The 22565-nt window shown below is 44.7% G+C and overlaps 1 long non-coding RNA gene across 2 annotated transcripts in view; it reads right to left on the bottom strand.

The window, feature by feature from the left end:
- LOC117369049 overlaps positions 1-22231 on the bottom strand; it is a 39092-nt gene extending 16861 nt beyond the window's left edge. The window contains exon 1 of one of the 2 annotated variants that reach the window (XR_004541074.1): positions 21482-22231. This is a non-coding gene — a long non-coding RNA (uncharacterized LOC117369049). The other variant, XR_004541073.1, reaches the window with a different exon arrangement.
- Positions 22232-22565: the final 334 nt, after the last annotated feature.

Here is a 22565-nt window from a genome sequence, read left to right as displayed (position 1 = left end):
GTTTGGCACTCCCACAGGGTGAAAGTTGCAATTCCTGCGAGCGTCGGAGCTAATGCTGCCACGGCCAGCGATAAAAAAAAGCCCAATGCGGCTTCATAAAAGGGGGCCTTGATCCGGTCCCGACAACGTCAGTAACATAATTTCAAAACAAAATTGCAGAGCGAGAGGAAGAGGAAAATCACGGAAAACTCAAGAGCAAAACTGTAATGGCACGGGTCTCGTGCAGCTACAAATGCTACCTCCAAAAACCAGGAAAAGGATATTCTGCAGATCGAAATAGCTTCAATGTTTGTGTAATGTATACTTTTATATCATAGGCAATCAGGCCTGCCCATATTTTGTCCAAAATAGCATCAGCAATTACAGAGCTTGGAGGCGGGGCTCAAAAATAGTTTAGGGCAGTAAGTGCTCCGACGCGCGTAGGAATTCTATGAGCGTCGGACCATTTACTGTGCGGGCCCACGCTAAAAGCCTCTAGTGCAGCTTCATGAAAGGGGCCGTAAAAGAAGACAGGTTAAAAAGAGAATATTTCACTGCCTCACCTCATCCTGCAAACTGGTCTATTGTAGCAGTCTGCTCCCAGTAACAATAAATGCAAGAATTTCTTTAGGGGACGGCTTATCTATTTTAGCCAAGGCCTGTTATAAAGGTAATCTTTCTATTAGTAAGCAATATGGGACAATTGCTCAAAGAATTTCCCATAAAGGTCTTGGTTCACCTGTTCTGTGTCTAGTTTAAAATCTACCTTTCGAATCTGACCCAAAACAGGAGAAATGTTTCTGTAATCCACATCTGCTGGGTAAGATGCAAAGAAATTACAATATATAGTAGGAATTACAGATTCCGTTATAAAATTCCACTGTGACCCACCCATTTTATAAAGAATGAAGGGAGCCATGTTTGCATACAGTTCACCCCAACTAGAAGAAGGAAATGATCCTTCCCATGTCCCCTCCCAGGATCTACACCCACTCCTATGCTCTCACAACCTCTAAAACCAAGAGAGAGCAAAGATCCTAGATCCAGAAAAGCAAACCGTGTTCTCTGTCTTTTTTTCAATGTTTATCCGTCATTTGGACTGTAAACTCTGTGTGTCTCTACGGCTCTGTGCACACGAGGGATGGCGCGCCAGAAGCTTTTCACGCTGTGTCATTTCCTCTGCCATCTCTGTAAATGTTTGTTTCAATGTATGCTCACTTTTGAAAAAGGGCGCTCTCTTTCCACAAGCACATACGTTTATATGCATTATTCACGCATATGCAGTGCTTCACATTTGCGAGACGGCTCACATGTGCATCAGGAATAGTGTGCATTCTTTTGACCAATATTACTGGTCAATATTATTGGTCAATAGAAAAATCAGGAATTGTTGTGTTGCTTTTATGCTCATTTTTCAGTTTTTACATGGGATATTTGCATTTGACATTTCCCATGGCAATGCAAATGACAGTCTATCCCTAGGCCCTATGTTTCTATGGTGTTCTATGATTTGCACTTCAGAGGAAAGGCAAATACAAACTGTCTCCACATCTGTGAAGATACATTTATCTATTTTTATATTCCAATATTTTTTGTCTCTGTTTTGCAAGCATAAGAACTGCCATCACCGGATCAGACTCATGGTTCATCAAGTCCGGCGAACCGCATATGCAGAGGCCCTGCCAGGTGTGCACGTTGCATAAATTAAGTCACCCATATCCCTCTATGCCTCTCGTAAGGAGATGTGCATCTAGTTTGCTTTTAAATCCTAGAACGGTGGATTCCGCAATAACCTCCTCTGGGAGAGCATTCCAGTTGTCCACCACTCGCTGCGTGAAGCAGAACTTCCTGATATTTGTCCTGGACTTGTCCCCCCCCTTAGCTTCAGTCCATGTCCTCTTGTCTGTGTCACATTGGACATTGCGAATAATTTTTTTCCTGCTCTATTTTGTCGATTCCTTTTATTAATTTGAAGGTCTCGATCATATCCCCTCGCAGTCTCCTCTTCTCAAGGGAGAACAATCCCAGTCTTTTAAGTCGTTCCTCGCATTCCAAGTTCTCCATACCTTTTACTAGCTTCGTTGCTCATCTCTGCATCCTGTCCAGCAGTTTTATATCCTTCCTTAGGTTGGGAGACCAATGTTCGACACAGTATTCCAAATGTGGTCTGACCATTTCTCTATATAGCGGCATTATAACTTTCTCCGCTCTACTAGTGATTCCCTTCTTTATCATGCCTAACATTCTATTCGCTTTCATTGCCACCGTGCATTGTGCCGACGGTTTCAGGGTCCTGTCAATCAGTACGCCCAGCTCCTTTTCCTGTTCGTTTTTACTCAGAGTCGCACCTGACATTATATACTCGTGTTCCTTGTTCTTTCTGCCTAAATGCACTTTTCCACATTAAACTTCATCTGCCATTTCTCCGCCCATTTCTCTAACGGACACAAGTCGCTCTGGAGTTCCTCGCTATCCTTCTGCGAACTGTGTTGTCTGCAAACCTGATGATCTCGCTGGATGTTCCTTCTTCTAGGCCACTGATGAAAATATTAAATAAGATGGGCCCCAGTACCGAGCCCCGGGGCACACCGCTAGTCACTTTCTCCCAGTCTGAGAACTTCCCATTTATGCCCACTCTCTGCCTTCTGTTCTCCAGCCAATTGCCTATCCATCTTTGTAAATCATGTGCTGCGACGCTGAATGTAGCTGATAAGCTGGGCTTTTTTAACCCCCTGGTGGCATAATGTGCATCAATGTCACTTTGCAGACTATATAAATACTGCATTTATGGGATCTTTTACCAAGGCACGCTAGCCAATTTAGCGCGCGCTAAATGCTAACGCGCCCATTATATTCTATGGATGCGTTGGCATTTAGCGCACGCTAAGTCGGCTAGCGCGCCTTAGTAAAAGACCCCCTTAGTTGTAGAAGTAAAAGTCAGATGTCTTACCTGAAAATGTAAATCCCCCGACTTAACCTCTTTAGCCTAGAACCGTGTTTCTCGACCCAGTCCTGGAGTACTCCCTTGCTAGTCAGGTTTTCAGGATTTCCACAATGAATATGGATAATCTTGATTTGCATACACTGCCTCCGTTATATCTTATTTATTTAGTTAGTTGTTTTCTATACCGTTTTCCCAGGAGAGCTCAGAACGGTTTACATGAGATTATTCAGGTACTCAAGCATTTTTCCCTGTCTGTCCTGGTGGGCTTACAATCTATCTAATGTACCTGGGGCAAAGGGGGGATTAAGTGACTTGCCCAGGGTCACAAGGAGCAGCGTGGGATTGAAGCTGCAGCTCTAACCACTGCACCACTCTAGAAATCAACATGTAGCAAAAGTGAGACCAGTACAGGACAAACAAGCCATTGTGACATCACTGATGAGGTTGGCTCTTAGGCATTGTGATGTCACAATAGCAGTCTGGTTATCAGAGGCTGAAACTTTTCACACTATTTATTTATTCAGTTTTCTATACCATTCTCTCAGGGGAGCTCAGAACGGTTTACATGAATTTATTCAGGTACTCAAGCAGTTTTCCCTCTCTGTCCCGGCAGGCTCACAATCTACCTAATGTACCTGGGGCAATGGGGGGGGGGGGAATTAAGTGACTTGCACAGGGTCAAAAGGAGCAGCGTGGGATTGAACCCACAACCCCAGGGTGCTGAGGCTGTAGCTTTAACCACTGTGCCACACTTTCTTTCACGCATATTCAATGCGGATATCCTGAAAACCTGACTGGCAAGGGCGTACTCCAGGACTGGGTTGAGAAACACTAGAACACAGTAGAAATGAATCAGCAAACCTGTAATATTGTTCCAATGATAGATGTTTGGAGGTTAACTGTCTTTCTCAAATACAGCATTTCAGCAGCAACAGCAAACGTAAATAAATAAATATTAATCTTCCTTGGACCTAATAGAAATTATTCTATATATCATTTTACCTGCCTGCCTGGCCTTGCCAAGCCAACTGTGGAATCAGGTTGCCACAGGCCATGTATTACGTTTTATTTTCTTCTGTAAGAAATGAAGTGTCAGTACGGCAAGAGCCTTAACCATCTCGTCTCTGGCACAACCTAAAGCCGAGGCCCAAAAAGAAACTTTCCAGAACAGTTTCCAGTCTTCCACGTGATTTTCCAAAACGTACCCAGAATAAAAGTTGTCACGGAACAAGAACGGGTAAAGAGCCTTCACTGCATTGGAAAACTGCCGACATTTACAACCCCTTCCCCTCGCTTTTACAAAACCGCGATAGCGGTTTTTAGCGCAGGCCAGCGCGCTGAACGCTCCGCGCTGCTCCCCACAGCAGCGCGCCGGCCTACGCTAAAAAACAACAACACACGCATTGGCGGTTTTGTAAAAGGGGGGGAGGGTTAAACTTTCAGCACCGTAAAAACATTTGAAATGATCACCGTTAGGTTACGCACGAATGTGTCTCCGTTTTTCGCATTTCAGCATTCATGGATGGCAGATAAACTGCTTCTACGTTTCTTAAACGCTTGGGCTTAGTTTAGGACTGGCAGGAGAGCTTTGCCAATCAGCTGTCCATTAGTCCCTCCCCCCCAGCACCCCTTTATCAGATTCAGCGTGATTCTGATCCCAGAGGCTCTGTGGCAGAACGGCTGAAATTTCCACGCAAAAGCTATAACTTTCGGTTTCGACTTGCAAAAACAGAATTAATGATTCTTTACGCAGATATCTAGAAACTTTCATTTTCAGCTTTTATTATGTCCAGACATCCATCCATGTTCGTTATAAGAACAAAAAACGGGAGATAAATGAGTCATTATTTTTGGCAGCTTGAAAATATCAATGTTGGTTTTGGTGGCTAGAAGCCAGCAGAATAAAAATAAAAAGCATCCGTCTTGCTTGTGCCCTCTTCCTCTGCCCTCACACCACTCCTAGCCCCTCCAGATTCCTTACTGGTCTCTAACCCCCCTGTAATAGGGCGCCAGTTCTGCCCTGAGTCATGTTAATTGTTGCAAAATTATGGGTATTATGCTGCCCCCCAGTCAGCAGCCCTCTTACCTAAAACACTGAAAAATAGAGATGATTGTGAATTGCTTTTCCAATAATGTGGACTTTCATTTGAGAGATGATTGATATTGTAATGGAATTTGTTTAGTTTTTTTTCTTCTTCTTTTTAATTAATATGTTAAATCTCTCTTTCCTGTATACATACTGTATGAATGTATATTTATAAAAATTTAAATAAAATAAAACACTGGAAAATCCGGGACTTTCTGTTTGAAAATCGGTTGAAACTGACGTCGAAGGTCCCTAAGAATAGTGTGACATAGTCAGAGAGTTTTCTCGTTTCTCACTGAGAAGCAATGAGGCATTTCTCTCTAGCCCTGGGGTGTCCAACCTGCGGCCCTGTGAAGTATTTTGTGCGGCCCCGGTCGAGGGCAATGCCCCCGGGTGTTTACCGTCTTGCCGGCTCCCTCCTCTGTTTTGCTGTAGCGTTTGCGCGTTTGTGCAGCTCCAGAAACATTTTTTTGGGCCAATGCGGCCCAGGGAAACCAAAAGGTTGGATACCCCTGCTCCAGCCCCTGGCAGGGCAGGCCTGAAAATTCAAACGTCTTCGGCTTTTTAGGTGAAACAAAAAACAAGCTTCAAAGCGACACCACGGCCTTGCTAAATTAAATGCTGTAGAGGAAAAGTGCTAATGAAATTCAAGCCATGTCGAAGCTGACAGTTTTCAAGCAATTGGGAAAAGCTATTTACTGCACTGTTTTCTATTCATCTTGCTTGATACGGTCTAAAAGGGGTCTTCATTAAGCAGTGCACTAGTCAAGTGCTACTTTTAAACCAGTGATCTCAAACTCGCGGCCCGGGGGCCACATGCGGCCCGCCAGATACTATTTTGAGGCCCTCGGTATGTTTATCATAATCACAAAAGTAAAATAAAACAGTTTCTTGATCATATATATCTCTTTAGCTATAAATTACAATATTATTATTAAAACTTAGCCAAAAGGAAAGAATTGTAAACTATAAAGAGTTTTACCTCATGCAAAATTGTCATTTCTTTAATAAGACATTAACTATTTTTTTCTGCGGCCCTCCAAGTACCGCCAAATCCAAAATGTGGCCCTGCAAAGGGTTTGAGTTTGAGACCACTGTTTTAAACCAAAAGAACTTTTAACTCTGTTACAACCTGGAGAAATGCTTATGTCAGAGGTTTTTTTCCTTCTGTGCCAGTTAGAATATCACCCCCACGACCTTCCAGCACCGCGTCCAGCCTTACAATGAATGCCCCAAATCAGGTTCCATAACTCGAGGGAAATGTATTTAAGGCCCAGGCATTCATACCACTAGGAATTTATGTCTAGAAGGGAGTTCTCAGCCCCAGCAACCAACTTCCTAAACTCTGAGCATAATTTGGTCACTATAGCTGAAAAGAGTGCCAATTTGCAGAAACGAAATTCTCTTGTTTTTGACATTGTTTCAGATCATTGACTGAACCATGTCCTCATCATTCCCTTCTTGGTAGGGCGGAGAACTTTTTCGCACTCCCTGGTATAATTATATCTAATAATAGATAAAGGTAAATAGAGATATGGATATAAAACAAAGCAGTACCAAGCAAATTCAGGCCCCCTTTTATGAAGCTGTATTAGGGTTTGTTTGGTTTTTGTATCGTGAGCCATAGGAAATCTACGAGCGTCGGAGCTTTTCCCCCAGTGACCTGTGATTTAAAAAAACAAACCCTAATGCAGTTTGATAAAAGGGGTCCGGAATTAAGTTGTAAGATATTCTAACGAGAAGGGCCCTTTCTCAGATAATATATGTCTCTTTGCCCCACATAAAAGTATCAGCATACAATTTGTCGATTACATTGGAAAGGATTCAAATACTGTCAAGATTGTTTTCCTAATCTCCTGAGCCCTCAAAATATGTTTCCAAAAGGTTCTGAATAGAAAGAACACTATGAAAATTGAGGCTTATATTGGGGGGGGGGGGGGGTGCTGAGAAGTTCTCAGCCCAACCAACCAACTTCCCAAATAAAAAAGATTATTTTGCCACTGTAGCTGAAAAGAATGTTTATCTGTATTTCGGTACGTGCCAATTTGCAGAAACGAAATTCTCTGTTTTTGACACCGTTTCAGAACACTGATTGAACTGGTTCATAGACAACTCGGCGAAAGATAAAGGCGCGCGCCGACAACTGAGTGCATGACGGAGGCGCGTGCCGAAGAAAATTACAGTTTTTAGGGGCTCCGACAGGGGTTTTTGTTGGGGAGCCCCCCCAGTTTACTTAATAGATATCGCGCCGGCGTTGTGGGGGGTGTGAGGGGTTGTAACCCTCCACATTTTACTGTAAACTTAACTTTTTCCCTAAAAACAGGGAAAAAAGTTAAGTTTTCAGTAAAATGGGGGGGTTACAACCCCCCACAATGCGGCGCGATCTCTATTAAGTAAAGTGGGGGGGTTCCCCCCACATCCCCCCCCGTCGGAGCCGTAAAAACAGTAATTTTCTTCTGCGCGCACCTCCGCGCTGTGCTCAATTGTCTGCGCACGCCTTTGTCCCGGCGCGCTTTTGACCTGACACCGATTGAACCATATCCGATTCTCTTCTTGATTGGGCTGAGAACTTTTCAGCACCCCCCTTGTAGAGTGCGGTGGGGGTGGGGCGGTGGAGTCATTTTAACCAAGGGTTCTCAAACCAAGTCCTCGGGACACCTACAAAGAATAGTATATGATAGAGTCAACGAATGCAGATTGATTCATATCACTGTAGATACCGGTTGAGAACCCTTCTAGCCAGTTACCAAGGGTGTCCTTCCATGCTCTGTGGAAGCGATTATAAAACAAGGCGCTGGTCCCACATTTGCTCAGCTAGTGAGCCTATTCTATGATAATACTCGTGTAACTGTTTCTAAAGGTACTAACCCCCCTCCTTTACAAAGCCCCGTTAGTGTTTTTAGCGCCGGACGCTGTGGTAACAGCTCGGATGCTCAAAGGAAGTCTATGAGCATCGGAGCTGTTACCAGCGCTAAAAACGCTAGCGCGGCTTTGTACAGGAGGGGGGTAAGTGTTCTTATAGAGTTACCAGCGTTATCACGCCTAAATCTAAGTGCACAAATTTGACTCGGTTCATGATCTGCATTGTACACTATGGCCCTCTTTTACAAAGGCTGCGCTAAGCGTTTTGGCGCGGATTTAACGTGCGCTAAATCGACGCGTGCACTAACCACTAACGCATCCATCGGATAACACGCACGTGTTAGCATTTAGCGCGTGTGTCTAGCGCGCGCACCTTTGTGAAAGAGGGGGTATATAAGGCAGTGTACTATTTGCTCATTCTTAATATGCATGCTATGTTATACGCGGTGTTATAACCCGCCACATTCTCCAGAGTTGAATTCCAGTTGGGTCACATCGACATTTGCTAGACAGGATATCCTTACACCCCCCCCCTCCCCCTTTTACAAAACCACAAAAGCAGTTTTTAAACGTGCTGAATGCTCCGCGCTGCTCCCGACGCTCATAGGAACTCTATGAGCATCGGGAGCAGCGTGGAGGTGCCAAAAATTGTTTTCACAGTTTTGTAAAAAAAAGGGGGGGGGCAATATCATGTTAAAATCAGAATAGATTTCTAACCTACCCCCCCTCTCTCTCTTACTAACCCATGGTAGAGGTTTCTACCGAGGCCTGGAGCGCTAAATAGAATTCCTATGAGCATCAGAGCAGTACCGAAGCTTTGAGGCCCAAATTCTGTAACCAGCGCCTAATATTGGGCACCTATTTTGGAGGTGCCCACCTAGACAGGCGCCTATCTAAATTGAATAACAAAACCAATTAAGCTTTTTAAACAGCACTAATCGAAACTTAGGCGCCTATCAAGAAGGAGCGATTCTGAAACAAGGAGCCTCTAAAAATTCAGGCGGCCTTCAAAAAAAAACTAGGCACTATGCATGTTAGGGCATGGCGTCGTGTGAGGCGCCTTGTTGCAGAATCGCTGCTCTTATGCGCGCTTAAGCGCTCGCATGGACGCCTCGCTTTTAGTTGTGCCTAGAGCCGGCCTATCTCTTGGGCGCCTCCAAAATAGGTGCCGCTCAGCGTGATTCACTAAACAGCACCCAATTGTATTTGAATCGCGCCGAGCGGTGCCTTATTCAGCGCCTAACTTTTGGGCGCTTCTTATAGAATTTGCCCCTTAGTGCTCCGGGCTGCGGTAGAATCCTCTACTGAGGCTTAGTAAAAGAGGGCCTCAGTTTTCTAAAGGGTTACCTATGGGGCTCTAGTGCTAGCGGTTTTAGCGCGCGCACTACATGCTAATGCCTCCATAGAGCTGGCGTTAGTATTTTCCGCGTAGCGTGGGGGTGAGCGCTCGCTAATCTTCAGCGCGCACCTTAGTAAAAGGAGCCCATAGTCTCCCATCAGATTATGTGGTACTTCATTGCTACATTTTCCACAGATTAGAGGAGTACGGTATAAGCGACAGCTCATCTCCTCTTTTGCTTACGCTGCCATTACAATTTGGAATTATCTACCTGTTTACATTGGGACAGATATCAGTTACTTAAGGTTTCGTATAAATTTTAAAAGTTTTTTTATATGACTTCTTGTAATATTCACATTATGATGATATTTTTGTTATTGATTGATTTAGTATTTTCCTGGCCTCTTTGAATGTAAATCACCTTGAACCTTTTATTGATATAGTCTGATTAATAAATAGTGGATTAGATTAGATATAGCATGTCCTTGAGCTATATATATGTCCTATTAATTCTGGAATACTCATCAGTATATGCGTGTGTTTTAATTATTTTTTAAATTGATTTATTTAAGTTATCTATTAATGTATTATAATTATTGATATTTATGTTTATTATGTAGTATTTTAACTTATGTTTTTCCAAGTTTTTCAGTACTGATGTTTTTCAATTCTTATACTATTAAAACTATGGTGCGCTAATCGATTTAGTGCATGCTAAACGCTTACGCGTGCATGTTAGTCTACGGACGTGTTAGCGTTTAGCGCACACTAATTTGATTAGCGCGCGCTAATCGGTTAGCACACCTTAGTAAAAGAGGATGTATGTTTCGGTATTAACCCCTGATGCAGCCCCTAGGTGGGTTTTTTTGATAAATTCTTGTGATGTAAAGAGACCCTATCTTCGTGATCTGCAGTTCTGGACACACAAATTTATGCTAGGCTGATCTTTGAGAAAAGTAAATTTGATCACGTCTCTCCACTTTTGCAAAAACTTCATTGGCTTCCAATAATTTCCAGGGTTTATTTTAAATGTGCCTGCTTAACATTTAAGATCTTGCATGGCATCCTTCCTCCTTTAATTCCCCTGTCTTGGAATTCTGTAAGATCTGACATTACTAGATCGACTCAAAAATTTAAATTGCCCTTTCCTGCGTCGAAAGGCGTTCTCTACATCAGTGTTCTTCAACCACCGGTCCACGGACCAGTGCCGGTCCACAGAAATTTCCTGCCGGTCCACAGGGCCAGCATGTGCATCAGGCCCAAAACAGTGTTCTTCAACCGCCAGTCCACGGTGCGATCGATGCGGCGTTATCTTCGAGCCAGCTCCCTCATGCCGCTGTATCGTGCAATGGTGCGCCCCCATCTGGAGTACTGTGTCCAATACTGGTCGCCATACCTCAAGAAGGACATGGCAGTACTCGAGGGGGGGTCCAGAGGAGAGCAACTAAATTGATAAAAGGTATGGAAAACTATTCGTATGCTGACAGGTTGAAGATGCTGGGGCTCTTCTCCCTGGAAAAGCGGAGACTTAGAGGAGACATGATAGAAACCTTCAAAATCCTGAGGGGCATAGAGAAAGTGGACAGGGACAGATTTTTCAGACTGTGGGGAACCACTAACACAAGGGGTCACTCAGAAAAATTGAGAGGGGACAGGTTTAGAACAAATGCTAGGAGGTTCTTTTTTACCCAGAGGGTGGTGGACACGTGGAACGCGCTTCCGGAGGTTGTGATAGCCCAGAGCACATTGCAGGGTTTCAAGGAAGGTTTAGACAAGTTCCTAAAAGAAAAGGGGATTGAGGGTTACAGATAAAAAAGAAGAGGTAGGTTACAGAAACGGACAGGAACCACATTACAGGTCATGGACCTGACGGGCCGCCGCGAGAGCGGACCGCTGGGCGCGATGGACCAATGGTCTGACCCAGTGGTGGCAACTTCTTATGTTCTCTTTCTAACTGATTCAGTGCACAAAGCCACGGGCAGTGGCTCCTACGGGCATCATGCGCCTGAACCGGAAGCCTTCTCTCTGACGTTGCAACGTCAGAGGGAAGGCTTCCAGATGAGGCACGGGACGTGCAAGGTGTAATTAGTACTATCATGGGGGCGGGGTCTGGGGTGGAGATTGGGTAGAGATGGGCGGTCCACAGAATAATTCAACCGCTGGTCCACAGAATAATTATTTTATTTCTGCTGGTCCATAGGTATAAAAAGGTTGAAAAACACTGCTCTACATCATTGGCAATTTAGGGAAGGCTCTACTTTTCAAAATTACTGAGTTGTGGAATCATTTTCCTGTTCAACTGCGCGATCTGGGCTCCTTCCAACAATTTCAAAAACATCTGAAAACTTTTCAAAGTTGTAAATTCTGCTCCTTTCCATACTATTCCAAATTCATATTGTATTTGTTATCTTTTTTAATTTTTTTTTTGTAAACCGTGCCGAGCTCTACTGTTACAGAGAAGATGCGGTATATAAGCCTAAGGTTTAGTTTAGTTTAAGTCTAAGGCTGGCATAAATGAGAACACTTACAAGCAGCCACCACACATGTAACTTAGAGCATTCTGTAAGCGGCTCGCTAAATGTTGGCCATACTTATGACACATCCATGGCCTTCCCAGTGAACACTCCCCTTGCGTTTATGTGCTAAGTCACTGCATCACAAAATTACAGAACAGCGGTCACAATATTGTCATCTACCCATGCAAATGGCAGAATTTGATCAAATTTAAGTGCACAAATAAAGCTTTATTTTAGGTGAGGGGGTAAAAGGATAATTTTATAGATGGGCACCTACTTAATCCCCTCTTTTGCTAAACCTTGATAGTGGTTATTAGCGCAGGGAGCCGCGCTGAATGTGTTGAATGAAGTTTCTATGAGTGTTGGGAGCAGTGCGGAGCATTCAGCGCGGCTCCCTGCGCTAATAACCGCTATCAAGGTTTAGTAGAATGTGTGTGTGTGTGTGGGGGGGAGAATTAGTGCTACTTTATAAAGACACAAAGGGCTAGATTCACTAAGCGACCCGATTTTACTCCGGCCCGATTCACTTACCTCTGTGCCGATCCGATTCCGATCCGTTCATGCAAACGAGGGGAACAGCATGCAAAATAGGCAGGGATGCGATTCACTAAAGACATTTTTTAAACCGACTGGGCTGGACGATCAACACAAGAAGCGACTGCTGGGGATCAGTCGCAAATGTCCTTACCGACTGTCCTCGGGCCTGAAATCCCAGCCCTGCAGCCCATCCCTGCCACCCCGACTCTCTTGCTCTATGCTGCCCTTCCCCGCAGAGCGAGCCCGTGGTTTTAAAGTGGGGCTGCCCTGCAGGGAAGGGCGGCAGAGAGCAGAAGAGTCAAAAATTGCCTGTTTTTAAATGCCACTGTTTATCTGTATTGCTGATTTCTTTTCTTTTTATTAAGCACATCAATCCGTTTCTGTAATCCAAACATCCTACTACTAAAGGTTTTGATAGCTTTTCCAGATCAGATGATATGTGCCTTAATTTATAGTTATGATTTCAAAAGGAAAGGACCAGAGCTACTATAACATGTTAAAAAGTGGGTGGCGGGGGGAAGAAGCAAGGAATGCTGTTTCTCTCTCTAGAATTTATCGCCAGTAGTTTGGGGGATGTAGGTTACTGATTCTGTTCTTTTGCAGCTGCCATGCTTCCAGAGCAGGAGAGTTGGGGCCAGTAACCCCCCCCCCCCAGCAAAAAACAAACACCGAACGCATGTGCAGCCCATCTAGAGCAGAGGTCTCACAGTCCCTCCTTCAGGGCCGCAATCCAGTCGGGTTTTCATGATTTCCCCAATGAATATGCATGAGATCTATGTGCATGCACTGCTTCAATGCATATTCATTGGGGAAATCCTGAAAACCCGACTGGATTGCGGCCCGCAAGGAGGGACTTTGAGACCCCTGATCTAGAGGGAAAGCAGATGGTGTGTGCATGCGGCAGGATCGCACCCTAGCGATCCGTGCGGTCGGAGGGGGCGTTCCTCCGATCGCCCTCATTTTAATTTTATTGTTTTGTGAATGGATCGGGCCTGCACAGATCGGCCACGGATTGGCTTGGATCGCCAGGTAAGTGAATCTAGCCTATGTGTCTTTATTAACTACTAGCATAAGAGGAAAAAAAAAATCACACCTGCACTGAAGGTGCAAATGTGCTTAGATTATTTAAATCTGCATATAACTGGTTGCCTGTAAAATTTTGAATTGTCTTTAAAAATCTTGTATTGGTCGTTAAAGTGATTCACTATAATATTCCTCAGTATTTGACGCAAGCAATGACACTATCCCTATCAGATCCTTAAGGTCAGAGGGAACGATGCGATTATCTACAAACAAGTTCCTACATGTATATTATGAAGACACGAGAGTACCAGTCTTATGGTGTCAGGTCAAAAGCGCGCCGGGACAAAGGCGCGCCCAGACAATTGAGCGCAGTGCGGAGGCGCGCGCCGCTTAAAATTACTGTTTTTAGGGCTCCGACGGGGGGGGGGGGGGGCGGAACCCCACTTAATAGACATCGCGCCGCGTTGTGGGGGCGTTGTGGGGGGTTTGGGGGGTTGTAACCCTCCACATTTTACTGAAAACTTCACTTTTTCCCTGTTTTTAGGGAAAAAGTTAAGTTTACAGTAAAATGTGGAGGGTTCCAACCCCCCAAACCCCCCCATAACGCCGGCGCAATGTCTATTAAGTAAAGTGTGGGGGGGTTCCCCAACAAAACCCCCTGTCGGAGCCCCTAAAAACAGTAATTTTGAGCGGTGCGCGCCTCCACGCTGCGCTCAATTGTCCGGGCGCGCCTTTGTCTTTCGCGCCGTTGTCTATGAACCGCACCTTAGTAAAAGAGGGGGTTAGTGGATCACAAACTGCGCCTCCCGGCCGATGGCAGGTGTGCCGCAAGGTGCCGGCGAGGAGGAGAGGCGCCGGCATGTCCTGTAGTCAGTCAGCCAGCGCCTCTGCCACTCCTCCTCATCGGTGCCTTTACTCCTTCTTCTCCCCTCTCCTTCTGCAGCGCCCCCTCCCCCCCCACTGGCGGTAATAGTTGGCTCAGGGCCATGGCGAGAGGGCGCCTGCATCAATGTGATGATGTCACATATGCACACGATATCATCGCATCGACGTCACTGGGCTATCTGAACACAAGAACTGCAAGAGACCGAAGGTTCATCAAGCCCAGCATCCTATTTCCAACAGTGGGCAACCCAGGTCCCAGGTCCCTAGCTTAAATCCCAAGTAGTACAACAGATTTTATGCTGCTTAGCCTAGGAATAAGCAGTGGATTTCCCCAAAGCCATCTCAATAATGACCTGTGGACTTCCCATTTTGGAAATGATCCAAACCTTTTTTAAACCCCGCTAAGCTAACTGATTTCACCACATTCTCTGGCAACGAATCCCAGAGTATCTATAACTCTAATTGTATCTAATGCTATCTACCTGTATTCCGTAGCCTGTATTTATAACTGTAATTGTTTCTAACGCCGATTACATTCTGCTCCCTGGAAGCCTGTACCGTTTATGCGCGGTCTTTAGATAACCATGTTAACTGCATCGAACTGCATGGTGTATTGCGGTATACACATCTACAGGCAAAGTATGTGTATGATCAAGTCAATGTGTATGATCTTTATGGCAGTTGGAATTTTATTAGAGGCCACATACAGTGGCATAGTAGGGGGGGGGCGGTCTACCCTAGGCGCCATATTGGTGAGGGTGCCAGCACCCCATCTCCTCTCCACCCCCCCCGCTTCTTCCCACTCTTTCCCTTGCCACACGCACGTCCCCTTCCCTTCCCCCATTCCTCTAGTTGTTCACCGCCATGAGCAAAAACTTCAACATGCTCCTTGTGATGGCATCATCTCTCCCACACACAGGAAGTGACATCAGAGAGAGAGCCGATGGGGTCCCAAAGAGCACGTTGAAGTTGTTGCTCATGGCGGTGAACAATTAGAGGTATGGGGGAAGGGAAGGGGGTACGTGTGTGGCAGGGGGGATCGGGAAGGAGCAGGGGGGCGGAGATGGGGGAGGGGTGCCACCATCCTGGTCGCATCTCACCCTCGCCATGCCACAGGCCACATGAGTACAAAAATGTCTTTTAAAATGACCCCATTAGTGTAAAACTATATGCCTTTAGCACTTTCAACATCCTAAGGTGGTCATAGGCAAACTACGGCCCATGGGCCATAGCTGGCCCGTTTAGTTTTTTATTCTGGCCCACCGACCGCGAGCCCTACATACCTCCCTCCAGAGAAGTGTCGGACTGGCAGCACTCTAAACAGGTTGATTCACGGCCTTCTCTCATTGGGGAATTCCCTCTGCCGTATCACTGATGATGTCCATCAGTAACGCTGCACATGGAAGGCCCCGACGACAGAAGGCCACGAAGCACCCTGTTTAGAGTGCTGCCGGCCCATCGTGCTCTGGAGGGAGGTATATAGGGCTCGCAGTCGGCGGGGTTCGGATGGAAGGTCAGCGGGAGTTAGGCTGTGTGGCTTGGGAGGGTGCTCAAGGGTTCTGCTGCACAAGGGGAGGGAGGGAAGGATGGAAGCTGAGCAAGGGTTCTGCTGCAAGAGGGATGGGAGGGAGGGAAGGATAGAAAGTGGGCAAGGGTTCTGCTGTACAGGGGGATGGGAGGGATGGAGGGATAGAAAGATGCTCTTGGTCCGGCCCCCCTGTCAAATTTAAGAACCCATTGTGGCCCACGAATCAAAAAGTTTGCCCACCCCTGCCCTAAGGTGATAACTTTCAACAAGGGAGAGGGATAATCATTAGCCCTAACCAATACCTAGTACAAATCAATAGGAAATCATGTCTACATATGAGCCATCTGCTTGGCCATAATCAATACACTGCTTTGCTTTGTTAAAATATTCTAATTTACCAGCATGGATGCCTTCTCAGTTAACATGAAGTAATTCTCGTTTAACCACCCAACATGGAATAGGTGAGGCATGTTGATGGCTACTATGGCAGATCATTTGGTACATGTAATGCCACCTCTAGAGGTGGGTTCAATATAGGGTTACTATATGGCGCCAGAAAATGGAGGACAGAGGGAGACATCTGGCTTTTACTTCCATTCCTTTCAATGGAAGTAAAACCCGGATGTCTCAATCCATCCTCCTTTGTCTGGATGCATATGGAAACCCTATTAATTGCATCACATTAAAAACTTTTCATCGGCACTGTCTGAACAGCCTCAGCGGTTAATACAGAGGTTGTTCAATTATGGAGGAGTAACTCAAAGCCCTTAACTCAGGTTAGTAAATATAGTAGGCCCCCTCCCCCATGTTCCTAAGTTGTTCTACAACAGTGCAAATCAGAAATACAATGGTACCTTGGTTTACGAGCATAATTCGTTCCAGAAGCATGCTCGTAAACCAAAATACTCATATATCAAAGCGAGTTTCCCCATAGGAAATAATGGAAACTCGCTTTGATACGTTCCCACCCCCCCGAGGCCAGCAGCGCTGCTCTATCCCCCCCCCCACACACAAGAACCAGCATTGCTCCCCTCCGAAGGCCCCCCTGCGATCCGGCACCCTCCCCCCTGCGATCCGTCTTGCACAACATTCGCAAACCGGTGCACTCGTAAACCAAGGTACCACTGTATTTGTGAGGATAAAATGATGTCTACTCTTATATTCCAATATTTTCTGTCTCTGTTGTACCAGCGCCTGCTATATTGATGGATTTAGCCGATAAACTTGGACTTTTTTTGGTAAAACCTGGTGACATAATGTGCACCAGTGTCATTGCACAGATAAAACACACGTACAAGGCCAAATGTAATCATGACAGAAAAAGGGCCTTAGTCGCCAACCATTCTTTTTCCATAGGTACGGAACAGCAACAATAAGCCTCTGTGGATAAGGCCCTGTTTTAAAATCTTACGAGAGTGACTTGAAAAGTTTGATTAAAAAAAAGCAAGTTAAACAACGTAGCCTTCATCGAGGGCTATACACTTAGTCCTGCAAGTTTCCAGTTTTTTTCGTATTGTAGGGAAAAAAATAGCCTGCGTAAAAATCGACCACACTTACGACGTACCCAGTGCCACCAATATTAAACTGCGACATACGGAAAAAAACCTGGAAACTGGCTGGTCTAAATGTATAGTCCTCGATGAAGACCACACTGTTTATTTTGCCTTTTTACCAAACTTTTTCATATAGCCATCAAAGTTCTTCCTTTATATCCCCTAATCTGATTTCGTAAAAAGCTTGTGCTCGGATCACCATTCTCAATATCAATCACTGGCTGAGGTTTTGCCGAGTTAAACATTTTGTACTTAAAAAAAAAAAAGAAATATCTGCATTTGACATCAGTGGCTTATTCAGGCTTCTCTTTAAATTAATAATGTCTGACTGTTCTAAAGCACGGACCATTAAGAGCCTGTGTTTAAAGTGCATGGAGAAAGTATTTTCTCCCCATTCTGCATCTCTGGCAGAAATCTGTATTGTGCCAATAGCAAAAAAAAAGTCAGTCTCAGAGGTATGGAAAGGTGTTACGTTTCAGACCTCAGATTTTGCAACCGCTCTGCGTAGACTGTGAATACATACAGAAAAAAAAATATATTGCCATATCCTTCTACAGTATAAGATTATTAGATTATGTGATCTGCCCTTCACTTGTTCACTTTAAACAGGCAAAAGCAGTTTAGATGTACTATTTGCTGTCTCAGAATCTCAATACTTCAAAATATCGTGAGCTGTAACGTATGTATCATCACGAGAGATTTCTTTCTTTCAACAAATGGACAATGGACTTTACCAAACTCATGAGCCATCACAGAAAGTGTCCTACTGAGCTTTTAAGACTTTTTCAGCAAATATTTTTTGGTCCCAGCGATTTTGCTAAATACATGGTTGCCACTGTGCCTGATAACACTGAAGCTAAAACACAATGATAACATTAATATATTATACTGAAGCAGTGGTACGGTACTTTTGCAACTGGTTCAGATGAGACCCACCGGGCAAAGTCATTGTCATTCGCGCAGAACAAGGCGGCCACCAGAAGCGGGACTTTGCGGGCCAGTTGGATACAAAAAAATCAGCACATCTCGCCCCCAAAATCCCGACTCCGGAACCACAGCCTTCCGAGGATCATTAGTCATTAAAAATATGATTTTCCACAACATGCTGAATGAATTGAAACATCTTGGGGGAGGGGGGGGGGGGAGGGATTTTCTCTCTTTGTTCTTGTTCCCAGCAGTGCAACAGGAGAGTAGAAAAAAAAAAAATGGCCCAATTCATATTCTGTTCCTTCGCTTGGGATATGAATTACCACCACATCTTGACTGTTTTTGGTTGTTTGGTTTTGACTTTTAACATGTCTGATTGCTTCAATTTACTGCCAGCTGGTATTTTCCAGCACCACTTTGTTTAATAACAGATTTCAACATTTCCAATAGATGAACCCAAATAAGATATATATATATATATATATATATATGTTTTTTAAACTATCAAAGGAAGACATAAATTAAATCCCTGCTTTACAAATTATTTCCTGTTGTGAGAAATATGTACACATGTCAAACCCATTATTTGGATTTTAGACACAGTTTAGAAAGTTTAATGCTTCCCGTGGAGGACTGTGGCATTTGATTTTGAAAGCACAATTCCTTTCCCAGTGCCACCAATCTCAAGCGAATTTCTATAACAAGATCACTTCAGCCACACCAATTACTTTTGAAAAAAAAAAAAAAAATCACAAAACTTCTTAGGGAATGACATTTACACAGGAAGGAAAGCAGACAGTAGGATGCGAATTCAGCCACCCCTCTCCTAATAAAAGTGTGCGATCTTAAAAACTGTTCATTTTTCAGTCCCATTTTCCAAAGATTTTCCTTCCATGAGCACAGAATGAGGGGATAGTCTTTGGAAGCTGGAAATGGAGGAGGGTGGTTTGAAAAGTTTGGTACAAAAGTAAGTTAAAACATCGTAGTCTCCATCCAGGGCTATAGACTTAATCCAGCGGGTTTCCAGATTTTTCGTATCATAGGAAAAACGGCTTATGAAAAAAACGGGAAACTCGCTGGACTAAGTGCATAGCCCTGGATGGAGACTACGTCGTTTTAACTTGCTTCTTTTTTTACCAAACTTTTCAAACCACCCTTGTAAAAGAGATTTTTTTTACAGAAAAGAGGCCTTACACCCTGTGGGCACAAGGGCCCTCACTGCAGCTGGTCAGATTCCACAGGCCCCAACATTGGTTTTTATCAGCAATAATTACAGCTCTTACACGAGAAGAAATCTATCTATCACAGTGCTATCATTATATAAAAGTCTTTGGGCCACCTGAAAAGTAATGCAACTGCAATAATGCAAAGAGGAAGACTGCTGAAAGAGTTATTTCTTTAGGGATGTTTAGGAAACCAAAAGCAAAATCATTTTTAACTTCTATTCATACTTAACAAGGGATTCCAAGTCATGGGCTTGACAAATGAGAAACTACCCTGAGCTTTACAGCCCTAGATCAAAAGTCTGATATGATAACGGTTTTGTTATTGTATTTAAATATTTGGAGAGGGGTTTTTTTGACATATAATTGATGAATTGTAACATGTTTTAGGACTTGTATCATAAGCAGAATATCCAAGCTGAATTCGTAAAATTCTGCTGCTGTATAAAAAAAAACAGTTGATATGTCATATCTAGAAAGTTTTTAATACACATAATTTTGATAGGGAGGGGCCTGAAAGCAGGAGCTAAAACTGAAATATGGTCAGCGCTTTTCAGGACTTTCTGAATTATGTTTCAAGAATTTCCTGCTAGGTTTTGACAGAATGCATGTCTATAGCTATTTACTCCTCCTATCGGCTTCAAAACGGTCTAATTTTCTTTAATTTACTCATTTTAAATAATGTATCTATCGATGATAAGACTATAAATTTAAATTCGTGCATTCAGGCAAATAGCTAGGGTGAAATCTTCGGCTGGAATGAGGTTCCTATTTATCACTGTGTCTAAAATAAATTACGCAGTTCCAGGTTTACAGGCTGGCGAGATATTCTTTTTTTTTTTTCTTTCTTTCTTTTTTAAAGTCCGAACAATCCTTTACACCAGGGGTAGGGAACTCCGGTCCTCGAGAGCCCTATTCCAGTCAGGTTTTCAGGATTTCCCCAGTGAATATGCAGGAGTTCTATTTGCATGCACTGCTTTCAATGCATATTCATTGGGGAAATCCTGATAACCCAACTGGAATAGGGCTCTCGAGGACCGGAGTTCCCTACCCTTGCTTTACACCAGAGGTCTCAAAGTCCCTCCTTGAAGGCCGCAATCCAGTCGGGTTTTCAGGATTTCCCCAATGAATATGCATCGAAAGCAGCACATGCACATAGATCTCATGTATATTCATTGGGGAAATCCTGAAAACCCGACTGGATTCCGGCCCTCGAGGAGGGACTTTGAGACCCCTGCTTTACACACTTCTAACACAAGCTATAAGCCTCACTTCCCAAAACAGAAAAAAATGTGGCCGAATTAAAAGGGGGAGTTTACAGTGGCCGAACCCTGAAAAGCACAGAAAATTACTAGCTCAATAGGTTTACCTGGGATCAGGCTGGTGAGATATTCTTTTTTTTAAAAGTCCTAACAATCCTTTTTACCAGGGGTCTCAAAGTCCCTCCTTGAGGGCTGCAATCCAGTCGGGTTTTCAGGATTTCCCTAATGAATATGCATGAGATCTATGTGCATGCACTGCTTTCAATGCATATTCATTGGGGAAATCCTGAAAACCCGACTGGATTGCGGCCCTCAAGGAGGGACTTTGAGATCCCTGCAAGTTTTTACAGACTTCTAATACTAGCTATAAGCCTCACTTCTCAAAACGAAAAACGTGGCCGAATTAAAAAGGGGGAGTGGACAGTGGAAGGTGGTCATTAAGCCGAACCCTGAAGCAAAGCATCTCTAGGGAGGTAGCGGCAGGTAGCGGGAACGACAGTCTGTCCGTCCGCCTCCAGCAGCAACCCATATGCACCACGGCCTCGGGCACCTGGTGTCCCGCTACCACAGCTCCCCCGTGGAGCAATGCAAAGCCTCCTCCGGCTACCGGCCTCGACGCCACCCCCTCCCCCCCCCCCCCGGCTTTGCTGTCCGGCCCATCCAACCCCCCCCCCATCCCCTGCACACCTGCTCTGAAGAACGGGGTGGCACTCTCTCCCCCAGCGCCGCGATCGTCTCACGCCGGCCCAGACTGAGCATAAAGACACGCACACACAAGAGAGGGGGGGGGGAGGGGGTTCAAACGAGAGAAACTTACTGAGCTGTCAGGGAGGGGCGGGATTCGGCTCGGTGCCGAGGGTTTCGTCTTGTCAGGTTCTTGAGGAGCCTCGATCCTGAACCCCTGCGTTCCCCCCCCCCCAAACCCAAACCCATTTCTTCAGCATGGTCACGCCACAGAGCTGACAGGAGGCCGGATCAGGGGAAATATCCAATGCAGAAAGAGAAAAAGGATCCCGAAGCATTTTCTTGAAAATCAGCAGCACTCATTCTTAAAGTAAACAGCACCCTCAACTTCTTCAATCATAGAAAAGTGGCTTCTCCACCGGCTTGATCGTGATGTTCCTTTAAAAGCTGCCAAAGATTCCTCCCCAAAGTGGATTTACACATGGAGGTGTCGTGAAGTCCAGATCGTTTGAGGAAAAAAAAAAAAAAGGCAGCATTTTCCTAGAGGCCACCTCCAAATATAGTAACAGGGAAGGGGCATTCCTAGAAATTCGGGAGACGTCAGGAAAAAGAATTCTGAAATTCCGCTCACTTCCTGCAGAGGGCCCCCCAGCCCCTGCGCCCCACCACACAGAAACACGTTAAGTGACCCGATCAGATGGCGCTGGAAAAGGAGGGGCGGAGAGCAGCTGGCAGGTACGTTTCGGGAGACCAGGGTGTGCAAACCTCAGGATGGCAGTTCCTGCCCTCCGATGGCGCTTTTAAAGAGGCTCCTGTGGGCGGTATCCGGACCTAGGCAGCAGATCGCGAAACTGGAAGAAATGGAAAGCACGTGGCATTTGAATGATTATTATTAATAGCTAGGACCCTTGCTTGAATATATCCTCACTGCAAACCAAAAGGGGGAATATATATATATATATATATATATATATGGAGGGTTATAAATATATATATATATATATATATTTATAACCCTCCATCATACCGTTCTAAAAAGAAACACCCTGGACTGCAAACAAAGCAATTACAGAGAAGGATAGGTTGCAAACTATTTAGCAGCAGCGTCTCAGGACAGGGAACGAGGAGGCGTGTCGCTCTCTCTAACTGAAACTAGGATAACGATTCGTCAGGCACTTTTATGATTTGCAGCAGGTTTTATTTGGAGGGGGGGGGGG

This window comes from Geotrypetes seraphini, chromosome 11 (genome assembly GCF_902459505.1).
Source record: "Geotrypetes seraphini chromosome 11, aGeoSer1.1, whole genome shotgun sequence".
Lineage (NCBI taxonomy): Eukaryota > Metazoa > Chordata > Amphibia > Gymnophiona > Dermophiidae > Geotrypetes > Geotrypetes seraphini.
Note: the sequence above shows the minus strand (reverse complement) of the source record. Positions and strands in the feature narration are given on the sequence as shown.